Genomic DNA, 15,169 nt, shown 5'->3' with positions numbered 1-15,169 from the left:
TTTACAAAATGCTTTGTTTCTCCCTTAAAAACTCTGATTGAGAGAGCCATTAAGTCTCATTGATGAAGGCTCCTGCTGCTAAGCCTGAAGACCTGAGTTCAATCCCCAAGACCTACATGATGGAAGGAGAGAACTGACTCCTGCAAATTGTCCTCCATGAATTCCAGAGACAGAGAGAGAGGCAGACAGACAGACAGACAGACAGCAACAGACAGAGAGAAGGGGGGGGGAGAGAGAAACACACTCACACTAAATAAATGTAATTTTTAGAAATCTAAAGGCTCGTGGTTGAAGGCTGGGGGTATTGACAGCTGTAATCCTAGCATTTAGGAGGCCTGCAGCACGTCTAGGTTACACCACTGAGTTTGGGGCCATTCTGACCTACATAAGACTCGGTCTCTAAATACTTTTTTTTTTTTTTGGTTTTTCGAGACAGGGTTTCTCTGTGTAGCTTTGGAGCCTATCCTGGCACTGGCTCTGGAGACCAGGCTGGCCTCGAACTCACAGAGATCCGCCTGCCTCTGCCTCCCGAGTGCTGGGATTAAAGGCATGTGCCACCAACGCCCAGCCTAATAAATACATTTTTAAAAATCCTGGTTGAGGTGATTTTAAGGGAACAGACATTCCAGAGTCCCTCAAAATCCCAGACAGTGAAATAATGCTCTACTCAGCTGGCTGGAACTGGCAGGCCTCTTGGCAACTTCCCTCCCTTTCACTGAGGGTTCACGAGGGGTGAAACAGCCAAGAGCTGTCATTCTCACCAACACCGGGCAGCTACCCACAGGCCATCGCCTGGCCACCCAATCACATCAGAACACTCAGCAACTGATGCGGAATGCCCCTATCTATGCTGTGACTATATTTTATTACTACTGGTTATAAAGAAGCTGACTTGGCCAATGGTCGGCAGAATAGAGCCAGGTGGAAAATCCAAACGGAGATGTGGAGAGAAAGAGGGCGGAGTCAGGGAGACACCTGCAGTCACCCGAGAAGCAAGATGAGAAGTAACAAGCCACAAGCCTCGTAGTAAAACATAGAATAATAGAAATGGGTTCATTTAAGTTGTAAGAGCTAGTTGATAGTAAGCCTGAGCTAATAGGCCAAACAGTTTGAATTAATATTAAGCCTCAGAGTGGTTATTTGGGAACTGGTGGGTGGGAGAGAAACTTCCAGCTACGGGCAACAGTGGTAAGGGAACTGTGCACCTTTGACATGGAGTTTGTGTCGAGGCGTCAGTTTACTATCTGATAAACACAGAGCAAACAGAGACAAGTATCAGCAGGTGACATCACTGTGAGACAACCTACTGTGGCCATCATCTACTATGTGCCCTTAAACAACTGTCAGCAGTGACCTTGCCAAGACAGCAATTGCTGGAACTCTGAAGCCTGTAACAGCTAATGTGGCATTTTCTGAGCCATGGCGACCACCTGATATTAGTGTAATAGTTACTGCTCTTGGAGTTGTCAGCACAGCCTAGATACACTTTTGGCAGAAGGAAAGCACCTGTTATGCATTGCTTTGGAACTGTCAGTCCATCACGGAAGATGGCATCGGACAGCAGGGTATTCACATCATGGTGTCCAGAAGGCAGAGAAAGGGCTGGGTGTAGAGATCTGACAGACCCTCCACGGTGTGCCCCTATTTACCTACTTCCTCCAGTTAAGCATGACCCCCAAAATAGCACCACCAGCTGGGACCAAGCATTCAAAACATAGGCCTGCTGGGCATTGGTGGTGCATGCCTTTAATCCCAGCACTCGGGAGGCAGAGGCAGGTGGATCTCTGTGAGTTCGAGACCAGCCTGGTCTCCAGAGCAAGTGCCAGGATAGGCTCCAAAGCAGTCTCGAAAAACCAAAAAAACAAAACAAAACAAAAAAACAAACAAACAAACAAAAAAACAAAAAACAAAAACAAAAAAAAACCATAGGCCTATGGGGGCATTTCATATTTAGACCACAACATTCCACCCCTGTTCCCAAGGGTTCATGAGCATCTCACAATGCAAAATGCATTTAATCTCTCTCCAATTCTCCCAGTGTTCAGAAGTCTAAGTTCAAAGTCTGTTCTTGAGATGAGCAAACTCTTAGCTGTAGGGCTCTGTAAAAGACCAAGATAACCTGTGCAGACGAAGCATCCCCACTCCAAGGGGTGAAATCAGGGCACAAGAAATAGGACTGAAAACAAAGCAAGACCAAAACACAGCAGGGCAGACATGACATCCTGGCGAGGCAGGTATTTGGGGGCATGAGGTTAAACACCAGCAGGCTTGGGAGCCCCAGCCCTGCCACCTTGCTGTCTGTACCTCATATGACCTCTCTGCCTGTTTCTGTTCACTGACTGCAGCTTTCTTACGGATCCATTTCTGCCACAGCCACATCTTGGATTCTCCACTGCAGCTTTACGATCACAGCTGCATCTTTCTCAGGGATGTTTACAGGGAACATGATCCTGCCAGGCTCTGACTAGCCTCCCATGCCTTCCTTTGACATTCTGGTGGGATCCTTCATGACCCTGTAAATCCTGCATTCTGCATGCCTGCATGACCAGTATCATGGGGATGACACTAACTCAAGCAGGTCCCCAAGGACTAAATGAATTAAAACCCTGATGCTCTTAACCTGGCCTTAGGTTGGGTCTGGTCCACCACTGAGATACTCTGAATGCATCTTTCTGATTGTTCCAGTGCGAAATGCTTGCTTTCTTTTTAATGACACAAATCTCCTAAACTACCAACCCTTCTTTCCTTATCTATGTAAAATGTGCTCCTTTTCTGGATGAGCTGAATGTTTTCCCAACCTTTCCATTCTGCTTTCTGATCCTCATTCTCACTGTAAGCTTGGCTAAAAGCAGCTGACAATAGCCATGCCATGGCCTGAAGGCAATCCTGACTTGAAGTTTTCATCCGTGGAATTTATTATTCCATTATAAATTTAGCTTTACTCCAGGTCTCAGGACTTGCCGACAGATAAGTTATTTGCGAGAATGAAACATGAATGGCTTCAGGTCCCATTTCCAAAAGAATTCTCATTACCATCTGAAAACTCACTCGCTTGACCATCACTGTCCACCTTCTATGGGTACTTTAGTGTTCCAAGTCCCCACCATTATTTGTTAAGCACTGCTTACAGCATTCAGCTCCCTTTCGCTTCTCCACATGGCCAGGGTCAGTCACAAGAGCCCCACTACCCCGCTTCTCTAACACCACTTTTCTCTTTAGTTATTTCTACATCACCATAACTAAACACCTGGGATAAGCAAGATGAAGGGAAGGATTCATTTCTGCCAGTGCTTTCGGAGGTGTCGGTCCAGCATTGCAGGGAGGGTGTGACTGGGCAGAGCAGCTTACTTCATGGCAGCCAGGAAGCAGAGAAAGGGAGAAGACTCAGGGACCTGATAAAGATGTCGAAGTCCCTCCTCCAGTGATCTACTTACTCTAGTGAGATCCCATCTCCAAAATTCTTTATGGTTTCCCCAAAATAGTGCCACTCTCTGGAGTCATCAGGTTCATGTTCAAACATAAGCTTGTGGGATATTTCGTATTCAAAATGTAACAGTGATTTGCCTATGTGTAATGGACACAGACCTTGTCTACTACCTCAAAGAGCTTTTGCCATCTCTTCGGCTCCCTCCTAAGTGTCCCATCTAGGCTGTCATTTGAGTCACATAGTAACCCCTAACAGGAGTGATGGGTATAATGATTATAAACTTGGCAATATCCAGAATCAAATGTCTATGGCATTCATCTTTCTCTACTTCCTGGCTATAGATGTCAGGTAATCAGCTGCCTCTCACTCTTGCTGCCATACCTTCCCTGGTGTGAAGACTTCCCTCAGATCTAAGCCACAAGAAACTTTTTTCCTTTAAGTTGCTTTTGTTACTGAAATGAAACAAGCAGCTAAGACACGGGATTTGTATTCCACATCTCCAGATTCTTGCACTCTTGTGGGTTAGTGGTTTATTTCCAAGGCAAGACATCATAGGACACAATAAGGCTCCCCTGAGCCAGAGCTGAGCTACCACCTGGCCACTTTTCACAACTTGCATCAGTGAACAACTAGGAAGAGGCTATACTGCTAGGCTGTTGCTCATAATGCCTATGAGGAGATAGGTTGTGCCCAGGTGGGCATGGAAGAACAAAGTCTACATGAGAACCCGAAGGATTCCCTGGGGTTCTCCAAATACTTCAATGGTTGGTCAGGACAGGACACCTGTCACTGAGCAGCTGAAGTGCTGAAAGAGCAGGCTGGTTCTAGAATGGGTACAGAGGAAGACGGCAAGGATGAACGAATGGCTGTATCACCATCACCAAGAAGAAATGCTTCTTCCTCAAACTCCCTCCTTTCTGTCTTCCAGGGAACTGGCCACCAATAGGAAGTGACCTGTATCACTGACAGGACTGTTTTTACTTCCTTCCCGAGGAAGGGATGTGGTCCTTAGTTCTCGCAGGAAAACGGAGGCCCCCAGAATATGATGGAGCCAAGACTATGGAAAGATACCTGGGCAGCACGAGATGAGGTTGTACTAGACAGGCAAATGGCTCAGCTTCCTGAGTGTTCCTCAGCCACTGCCTTTGCGCCTCTTGGGTGATGCCCTAATCCATACCAAGTTGTTCCTTATATGAAATGTCACAGCAGAGCAGGAGACAAAAGGGAACAAGACACAAAACTCTCCCCCAGTGGGCTGCTCAATAGCATGTTTCCTCCTTGTGTATCTTCTAGAAAAGTCCATGTGACAGGTAGACACACTAACCATGGTGTCTACAGCTGGTTATGAAGTAGCACCCTCTTGCTTACAGTGTCTAACTTCACAACTCCAGGGCAAGAAAAGAAGATCGACAATAGCCAATTTGAATTCAGCAGTGTGACATACTGACATATGTTCTTCTCTCTGTGCTGGCTGAAGTGGACTGTGACTCATTTGGCTAATTTCCACTCGGGCTGCCAAGTTGTGGTTCAGCAATGTCATCCTGAATGCACCTATAGAAAGGAAATATGCTAGAAAACACACGGGCCTCAAAGAGATTTCTGTCCTGTAAGGAGGTAGGCTTACAGACTGCACACTACTGAAGTAAGAAGAAAAGGGTAAAGCATTTGCCCAGCTTATGTGACACCCTGGGTTTGATTGGCAGTGTCCAATCAAGTAAGCAGTGTATTTCGGGGCTGGGAAGATGGCTCAGTGGTTAAGAGCACTTGCTGCTCTTACGGACAACATTGGTTGGGTTCCCAGTTCCCATACAGAGACTCACAACTGTCTGTAACTCTGAATCCAGGGGATCCAACTCCTTCAGCCAGCCTCCTCAGGTACTAGATACATACATGGTATACAGACATACACCATATGCTTTTCTTTAATCCAAAAAGTTTGTTTTATCCAATAATGACTTAATATGAAAGTCTTTAAAAAAATAAAATATCTAGGGGTGTGGCTCAGTGGCAGAGCTTTTGTCTAGCATGTGCAAGACCCCAGGTTCAATCCCCAGAACTGGCAAGAAGAAAAGACCTCCCCAAACACATATTGTATATGTAGTATTTAAAAGATAAATAAACACAGGGAAATGAGATCAGAATAAAGGGGGCCTCTACTTATGAAAATTGAGTATAAAATAAAGCTTTATACTTTACCCATTTCACTGTCTAAATGTTACACTTTGATACAAAAAAAAAAAACACTTAAAAAAACTCTCAGCAGATAAGGTGAGCACCACAGGCAGTGGAAGGGAGCATGGTGCCAGTGCTTGGCGAGAGCAGCCACATGGGAAAGGGTTGGCTTTGGCTCGCATTTGAGAGCATGGTGGCATCAGGAGCCTGAGGCAGCTGGTCACATTGTATCTGCAGTAATAAGCAGAGGGCAGCCATCCTCATGACCTGTTGCTTTCTTTCCTCCTCCTTGTTCAGTCCAGGACCGGTGCTGCCCACTTTTAGGGTGAGCCTCAATTAACCTACTCATGGTAGTCTCTCACAGGCATGCAAGGCTCGTCTCCTTAGTGGCCCTCAATCTTGTCCAGCTGACAATCTTCACCATCACACCTCTATCCCCTGTCAACTTGACAACCAAACAAACCACTTTTAAACCATAGCATTCCTCTCCTTTCCCCATAGGCTCATTGCCATCCCATAATACAAAATTCAGTCCAACTTCAAAAATCCTCACAACCTAGCAACTGCAATGTTATTTAAAAGACCTATCTGAGGTTCACAGCATCCTATAAAAATCAAATTCGAGTTACATACCTCCAACGGGTGCAAGATAAACAGTCCCGAGCTGGAGGGGAAGGAGGGGAACACAGAAGGGATGAGCAGGCTAACACAAGCCTCACTCTTGGGTCAACTCCATTCTGTGTCTATGGCTTTCCTCAGTAGACGACCTCCCATGGTTCTGTCATGCTGGGGTTTACATTGCAACTTAACCTTCATCCTCGAAGCTTCACACAATGGCCTCTCAGTAGCTTGTCCCATGGAATCAAACCCTAACACACATTGCCTGGCCTCAGTGGCTCTCTAGAAGCATGGCACAATACTCTATGACACCCAAATTTTGCAGCTTTCATGCACACAAAACCAGTGCCATGTGGACAATACTGCCAACTGCTGCTGCCAGGCTGAAAGGTAACTAACAGCACAGAGACTCAAAAGGCCCAGTGCTTGCTGTTCTGGATCCTGGCCATCTGGCATGGACAGGCCAACACATTTGCGGAGGTGTCTTAATCTCAAGCTAAAGAGGAAAACATGCTTGGGAAACAAAGGCCACCAGCTGAGGGACACAGTTACAATGAGTCTATCTAACAAGGGACTTGAGACAAAAAAATAAAAAAAAAATAAAAAGGAAAAAGAGCCCAGATGTGTTAGTACATGCCTTCAACCCAGCAGAAGGCAAAGGCAGGAGGATCTGGTGGAGCTCAAAGTCATAGGAGTTTCAGGCTAGCCTGGGCTACTTGAAACTCTGTCTCAAAAAACTCACAAAAGGAAAATAAAAGGAATGGAGGGATAACTAAAATCAGTAAGAGGCAAATATCCCACTTCAAATTTTTAAAGTTTTGTGTGTGTGTGTGTGTGTGTGTGTGTGTGTGTGTGTGTGTGTGTGTGTGTGCACAAGTTGCATGAATCCATGTCTGTGTGCCATATGAATGTCTTATGCCTACAGAGGCCTGAAGAGGGTGTTGGGTTCTCTGGAACTGGAGTTATGGATGACTGTGAACCACCAGGTGGGTGCTGGTAATGGAACCCATGTCTTCTGGAAGAGAGCAGTCAGTGCTCTTAACTTCTGAGCCATCTCTCCAGCCAGGCCCTTCAAGTGATTAATATGAGAATCTAACTGGGCTCTATCCTCAGGGCATATTTAGGTGCACAGCACAGCATTATCACCGCCCAACAGGGCAGTGCAGGGTCATGAGCACCCATTCTTCTCCCATGCCTGAGGTTTTATACTTGTTGATTAATGGCTGTCCCCCAGTCCCCAGCAACCAAAGTTATAATCTTTGCTTCAGCTGGTTTAACTAGTTTAGGTATATTTTGTAAGTGGAGTTATGCAGAGTGTGTCTTCCTGTGACTGGTTTGTTTCACTCCAGATTAACTATGGCTGTCACAAATGGCAGGATTCCCTTCCTTTGTGAGGCTGAGTGATATTCCATCACATGTACATACCCTCTTTTTAACCCTTCATCTGCTGATGGATACGGGTTAGTTCCTGTGTTTTGGCTACTGTGAACATTGCTAAGCATGGAAGTCCCAACATCATTTTGAGGCCCTAACTTCAATTCTTTTGGATAAATAACCATTTTTTTTTTAATTTTTGAGGAACCTCTATAATGGAAAGAAGCATTTTTTTTTTTTTGGTCCTGATTTAAAAGTGGACAAAAGCCAGAGACAGTGAGACAGCTCAGTGGGGTAAAGGCATTACCACGCAAACCTGGTGGTTGGAGTTGAATCTCCAGATTTCATCATGGAAGGAGAAAACTGACTCCTGAGATTCTGTTTTATGATCTCTGCATACATGTTTCCATTCACATACATATACATACATACACACATACACATACATACACACATACACATACACACACATACATATACATACACATACACACACACACACACATACACATACATACACACACACATACATACATACATACATACATACATACATACATACACACATACACGCACACGCACACGCACACGCACAGGGCAAGAATGTTCTTCCTTGTCCTCATACACAGGACAGAGCCACTAGTTCACCGTCAGCTTAACCCGCTGGGATCCACAGACCTGCCTCCCCACAGCCTGCATGTATATTCCCCACAGCCATCAGAGCTGTCTGGTCATCAACTCTGTAACTGCCACATGGTGCCAGCAAAGAGAAGCCTCCACTTAGGCTCGCTCCAGAAAGGAGAGTGACATTGTGAGATCTGACCCGGTTCATTTTACCTGGCCTCATTTTTGTCATTTCAAGTCTCCCTTGGGAAACACTAAATAAGGGCCCCAGCTACAAGGGCACTCTCAATATATGCACATTTTAATGAAAGTGTAAAAGGAGGCTTGCAAGGCAGTCTCCTGCTCCTGAAGCTCACCATGTGAAATTAGTACCCAGGTTATGGCAGACAGCAATGCATAAGGCAGCAATTTACCAATGTAACTTATGTCCACACAGTGCCTCTATTCCCATGGGGACTGTCACTGACATGACTCTTGGTCCTCATGCTACCCTCAAAGTGGTCGATGCAGACATTGCTTAGCATGTATTTATCATGTATGCCCCACATGGAAGGCACCTGTTAGAATCAGCCCCACTTTGTGGAAAGGGGAAGGATAGATCTAGTTCTGGCCCACAGAACTGGTCGATCCCAGAGCCAGAGCTTGAATCAGGGCATGCGGTAACTCATCTTCATCATCAAGCTTGATTTAGAATCACCTGGGAGACTGGTGAGACCCACTTCTGGGTGTGAATCTGGGGGACACCCACCCTGAATGTGGACAGGCTAGGGACCAAGATGGGTTAACAGGGGGGAAACTGAGAAGACTAGGCAAGGGCTGGCATTCCCCTTTCTCCCCTTCCTGGTGAACTGCTCTCTTCTACCACAATCAAACCACTGTGATGTTCTGCCCAAGCAGATGGAACCAAGTGACCAAGGGCTAAACCCCCCAGGACCATGAGCCAACAGTTGCTACCATCAGGCATTTTTGTCACAGAGATGAGAAAGCTGAACAATATAGAATTCTCGGTCACTGGGATATGTATCTTTTGATGGAGAATAGTGGAGTAAGTGCTCAGAAATAATGCATTGTTTTATCTGGTGATAGTCTGTCTACCACTTGCAAGCCAATCCCCAAGCCCCATGAGACACAGCCTGCCTGGTCCCTACCCAGCTCAGGTATATGGGCTGAGTGAATCAAGGCTGGAGTATATGCAATCAGTAGGACAGACCCAGGAAACCTCACTCCATCCCACTCACTGAACCTTTCTCAGTCCGACCTTTGCGGTTCCACTGACATGCTGGAGCTCACTATGGCCTGGCGATGGCTTGGCGCTTCCTGAGATCAGGTTGGAAGCCTGTCACAGAATGTTAGGCAAATACTTCAGCTGCCAAGTTTTCGCCAAGATGTCTTGCCAAGTAGAGTGTGAGCGGAACAGGATGTTGTTTGTTTGTTTGCTTGCCAATGCAAAAAGACAAGCCCACAATGTCTTTCCACAGCATTATAGTTGTAAGCTGGGTTGAGCCTCAGCCCTGAGCTTCAACAGGCAGAATCCAAGTCCTCTTCACACACCACCTGCTGTCTCTCAGATCCATCCTCTCTGCCCCAGCCTCCCTGCCTAAGCCCCAGGGGCCACAGTAACCTCACCGAGAAGCACCCACGGCTTCTTCATCTACCTGTGTACATACCCTTTGCCTGTCCTAGACAATTCCTGTCTGAACCCCATTTTCTAAACATTCTAAGTCCGGTGAGCATTCTGCCCTGAGCTACACCCGCAGACCCACACCTTGCCCACTTCCTGTTTCCCCTTAGATCCTGCTCCCAGACATCTTCAGTTCTTCTTGACCTCATTCCTCCCTGATGGTTGCATCTACATTTACAGCCTCCCAATTTCCTGGCTGTCCCTTCACTGTGTGCATGCTGTTCCCTCTACCTGCATGCTGCTCCCTCTACCTGCATGCTGTTCTCCAGCCCTGTGTTTTGGCCTCTCTGCCTGTAGATAGTCCTTCTACCTAGACAGACACATCCAGCAGCCCCTGAAGCTGTCACTTCACCAAAGCAACTCCCATACCCTGGGCTTCTCCCATCACTGCTAAACCTGGGTCAGACTCTATGTATAGAGTTCCGTGGGAGATTCAACTCATTTATTTAATTACTGGTGAATAAAGGAGAGTGCAGAGCCTTTTTCTTGCCACATTGTGAACTATATTATTTGGCAACCAAATGGCTGATAAGGGGAAGCTGAGTTTACACACTTATCCCCACTAATAGCCATGAAAACAGTGATTGGGTAGCACCATTGTAGAATGTATAATGAATTGGGGGGAATCTAGAAAATTACCAGTATTTGTAACAGAAGATTCCTTAATGGAGCTGAGAGATGGTTCAGTGGTTAAGAGCACTCACTGACTGCTCTTCCAGAAGAACTGGGTTCCATTTCCAACACCAAATGGAAGCTCACAACTGTCTGTAGCTCCAGATCCAGGAGACCTGATGCCCTCTCTGGCCTCCAAAGGCACCAGGCATACAAGCAGGCAAAACACCCATAAATATAAAATAGTAATAATAATAATAATAACACAAGCAATGTTGAGCATTTGAATATCAAAATACATAGAAAATTTGAACTCCATCGCTCATACAGATACATACAAAATAATACATAAAGAAGGATACAGGACAATGCCTACTGAGAAATGTGGAAGGGTGGTGTTAACTGAAAAAATCACATATTGGCAGTCATCAAAGCAATAGCTAATGGGGCATAAATCAAATGATCCTAATACCAGCAGGTGAAAGTTTGTCAAGGAACAGGAGTTAACACAGCATCAAAATGTCTTCCTATAAAAACACCTACTGGGCTGGAGAGATAGATGGCTTGGCAGTTGAGATCACACACTGCTCTTTCAGAGGGTCTGAGTTGGATTCCCAGCACCTACAGAGCACACAGCTGGCTACCTGCAACTCCAGCTGCAAGGCATCTGACACCTCTGGCCCCAGTAGGCACCATACATATGTGGCACACAGAGACACACAACATACACTTATTTAAAAAAAAAAAGTCTTTAAAACATACTTACTAATTACTTGGCAGTTAAAAATCATAAAACTCATTAAGTCTGCAATGGGGAAATCTGGCAAGCACCACCCTGGCCAAGTGATGAGAGTTACATGCTAATAATAGAACAAGAAATCAGCATCACATGCTTCCTGACAGGAGGACACAGCACCGTGTTCTGCAATGCACCTGCCAAAAAACGCAGGACCTGAATCTAAACCACAGAGACAGCAAGAGACCCCCAGCCAGACGCGCTGCAGCCACTACCATGGATTTACCCAAAGATGTCAAAATCACAAACAATGAAGGCACAGAAAAAATAAAAAAGATGGGTCTGCTTGAAATTCATGTGCACTGTGTAACCCTGCACTGGATCCTGCACCTCCACAGGACCCCGGGGCAGATGGCAAGGGCAAGTCAGCCTGTGGGTTGCTGGCAGCACTGTGTCATGGCTTATGCTGAGGGATGAAGAGAATGTCGCTGATTTAAGGAATACACAGTGAAAGAGTAAATGTAACGGGCCCGGTACAGTGGCACAGGCTATAATCCCGGCCCTCAGGAAGCTGAGGTAGGAGAATCATAAATTCAAGGCCAACATGCACTGCACAGTTAAGAACTTGTCTCTAAAAAAAGAAAGGAAGAAGGAAGGGACGGAGGGAGAAGGAAGGAAGGAGGAAGAAGGAAGAGGAAAGGATAATGGGCCTCATTGTAATTACTCTTAAATAATAATGCATGTAAATATATCACAGACATAAGGCAAACAGCATATTAGCCATTTGGGAACTGAGTGAAGGGCACAGGAGTTTTTTACACTATTTCTGTAACTTTCCTCCAAATTTAAAATTATACCAATATTAAAAATATCTTCCACTATTCTGATTTGTTCGTTTTATCTAATTTTATTTATTTGTTTGTTTTTTTCTTTTCTTTCTTTCTTTTTTTTTTTTTTTTTTTTTTGGTTTTTCGAGACAGGGTTTCTCTGTGTAGCTTTGGAGCCTGTCCTGGATCTCGCTCTATAGACCAGGCTGGCCTCAAACTCACAGAGATCCACCTGCCTCTGCCTCCCAAGTGTTGGGATTAAAGGCGTGCACCACTAACGCCCAGCTCTGATTTTATTTATTATTATTATTACTATTATTATTATTATTATTATTATCATTATTATTAGATGCCTGCTTACATCTTAATGAGAGAGAAAAAGCAAAGGTATAGATTTGGGTGCATGGGGAGTTGGGGAGGATCTGGGAAGGGATGGAGGAGGGAAAACCATGATCAAAATATATCGTATTAAAAAAGCCAGGCAGTGGTGGTGCACGCCTTTAGTCCCAGCACTGGGGAGGCAGAGGCAGGTGGATCTCTGTGAGTTTGAGGCCAGCCTGGAAAGAGAGTTCCAGGACAGCCAGAGCTATACAATGAAACCCTGTCTTGAAAAACTATGTATGTATGTATGGCATTAAAATCTATTTTCAACTTCAAAAGGTATCTTCTACAAACTTGAAGATAGCATTAATGAATTGCAAGTGTGTGGACCTTATTTAGAAATGGTAAAAGCCTGGGGGCTTGGGAGATGGCTTGGCCATTCAACTACTTGCTGTAAAAGAATGAAGGCTGGAGTGCAAATCCCCAGGATTCACATAATTCTACTTTCACAAAGGCAGACACGGGGCATCCCCTGAGCACACCGGCCACCAAGTCCAACTGCATCAGAGTGAGCTCTGGGTTTGAGGCCCTGCTCAAGTAATATGGTAGAAAAGTGATCAAAGCTGGCTCCGGACATCAGCTGTTGCATGCATGTGCACACATGTGCACCCACATCCACAAATACACGTGTGTGAACACATGCAAATGTGCATATACCCACACATGCACCCCCTATACATTCACACACATGAAAAAGGGAAAAATAAAAAATTAAAACTCATGGTGAAATTTTAATATTAATGGGATATATGATAACATTACAGAATTATTGTTATGTGTTAGATATAAAATGCCTACATATAACACACACACACACACACATATACCACACACACATGGGGCTGGTGAGGATGGCTCAGTAGGTAAAAGCACCTGCCATGGAGCCTACCGACCTGAATTCAATCCTTGGAACAAAGGTGGAAGGAGAGACCCCACTCCCGAAAGATGTCATCTGATCTTTAAGTGTACCCCTGACCCTGAAAATAAATAAGTGTAATTTAAAATAAAAAATAAGAGACACATAAGGGATAGTTAAAGATGTCTGAGATTTGCTTCAAATCACTCGGGGCATGGATGCCACAGCTTGGGACCACAAGTGAGACCTGCTGGTGGTAGGTGATGGGAACAGGGATACATTATATAATATATCCACTTTTATCTCTATAATCAAAAGTAAGTATAATATTTTAAACCTCCCTGCAGGAAGAAGAGTGGAGCCAAGTAACTTTGGTGACAATGGGGGGCCTCCTGAGTCCCAGGCTCAGGAACGAGACTTCGCACTAGCATCTAAGAGTGCAAAATAAGACGACAGCGAGGTCCCCAGGGCACAGGGCTGACTCTATTTTGAGTGCAGCCGTGGGCCTGTGACTCTGGGTTCTCCTACACGGAACATTTCAGGATACTGGAACAGGAACATTTCTTTTTTTTTACGTTATCATATAACCCTGGCTGCGGCTGCCACCGCCTCCAGGGTGCCCTGAAGCTCCTCTCCTTCTTGTGTCCTTTTGTGTAAGAATCAAGCGGTGTAAGAATCAAGCGGCATGAGAACAGACCAGAGAAGATACTATGTTAAGCAAAAACATGAAAAAAGATATCAGTTATCCAACCAAACAAGGGTGGAAATGCCAAAAACCAGAGGTCAATCAAGGTTGGGCAGTGGTGGCCTACACCTTTAATCTCCAGCACTCAGGAGGCAGAGGCAGGTGGATCTCTGAGTTTGAGGCCAGCCTGGTCTACAGAGTGAGTTCCAGGACTATCAGGGCTACTCAGAGAAACTGTTGTGTGGGGCGGATACACACAGAGATCAATCAAGGAAATGCTTTAATTCCAAGTTTAACACACCAAGGCCAAACACATTTAAATATATAGATTACAGCATGAACTTATCAATAATTGATTCAGGAATTTACACTCACCAGTGGCCTCTAGTGCCACAGGCACTGACATTAATATTTGTTACAATAATCTAATGTAAAGGCGACTCCCATCTGGCTATAATCAAGCACAAATGACAAACTGTCAAAACCCAGAAGTGTAAAACCAAAGGCCCCACAACAAGGGTGAGCAGGCACAGTGTGCATTTGAAACCATCTGCACCTAGTCGGCATGGCATTTCCTGAGGCTGCCCCAGCCCAGGCTGGACCCTGCGTCTAGAGCAATGACCAAGCCTCTAGGGCGGCCACTATGTTGGGTTCCCATGACACTGAACAGCTGTGTGTGAACTCCCACCTCCCTCCACCACGTGGCCTGAATGAGGGAGAAACAGGAAAGTCTGCTGCAGAGTAGGGCCTCCCCATGACAAGATCCCTGACAGGACAGAGCACAGTCTGGCCACTCCCCAGAGAAGCCTCAATTGTGCCTGCATCATCCTTCAACTCTGTCTTCCAGACTGGCAGCTAAGAGGGATGAGGCTGGTGGTTAGGCTCTCACCAGACAGACGTTCATTTCTAGCAATGCCCTGGCATTACGAGGCATCCCTTTCCCTCATAAAACAGCTTACCAAGTACTGATTTCTAGTTTTTTTTTTTTGGGGGGGGTGTTCTTCTGTTTTCTCAGAGTAGGGCTGCTCACAGGTGAGAAGAAGGAGACCATGGAGAAAGGTGTCTTCCTTTCTCCCTGAGCCTTGAAGAGCCCAGGTGTGAGCAGGAGGGTACTCACACACTGGGTAAGCACCTCCTGCCTTGTTCTTGTGTGTATCCTTTGCCCTAAGAAAGCTG

General features: G+C 45.5%; 1 protein-coding gene across 2 annotated transcripts in view; it reads right to left on the bottom strand.

The window, feature by feature from the left end:
• The window catches only part of Osbp2 (oxysterol binding protein 2), a 144,645-nt gene that overhangs the window by 111,010 nt on the left and 18,466 nt on the right, over positions 1–15,169 (bottom strand). The gene's annotated exons all lie outside the window — the stretch shown is intronic.

This window comes from Cricetulus griseus (assembly GCF_003668045.3).
Source record: "Cricetulus griseus strain 17A/GY chromosome 1 unlocalized genomic scaffold, alternate assembly CriGri-PICRH-1.0 chr1_1, whole genome shotgun sequence".
NCBI classification, from domain to species: domain Eukaryota; kingdom Metazoa; phylum Chordata; class Mammalia; order Rodentia; family Cricetidae; genus Cricetulus; species Cricetulus griseus.
Note: the sequence above shows the minus strand (reverse complement) of the source record. Positions and strands in the feature narration are given on the sequence as shown.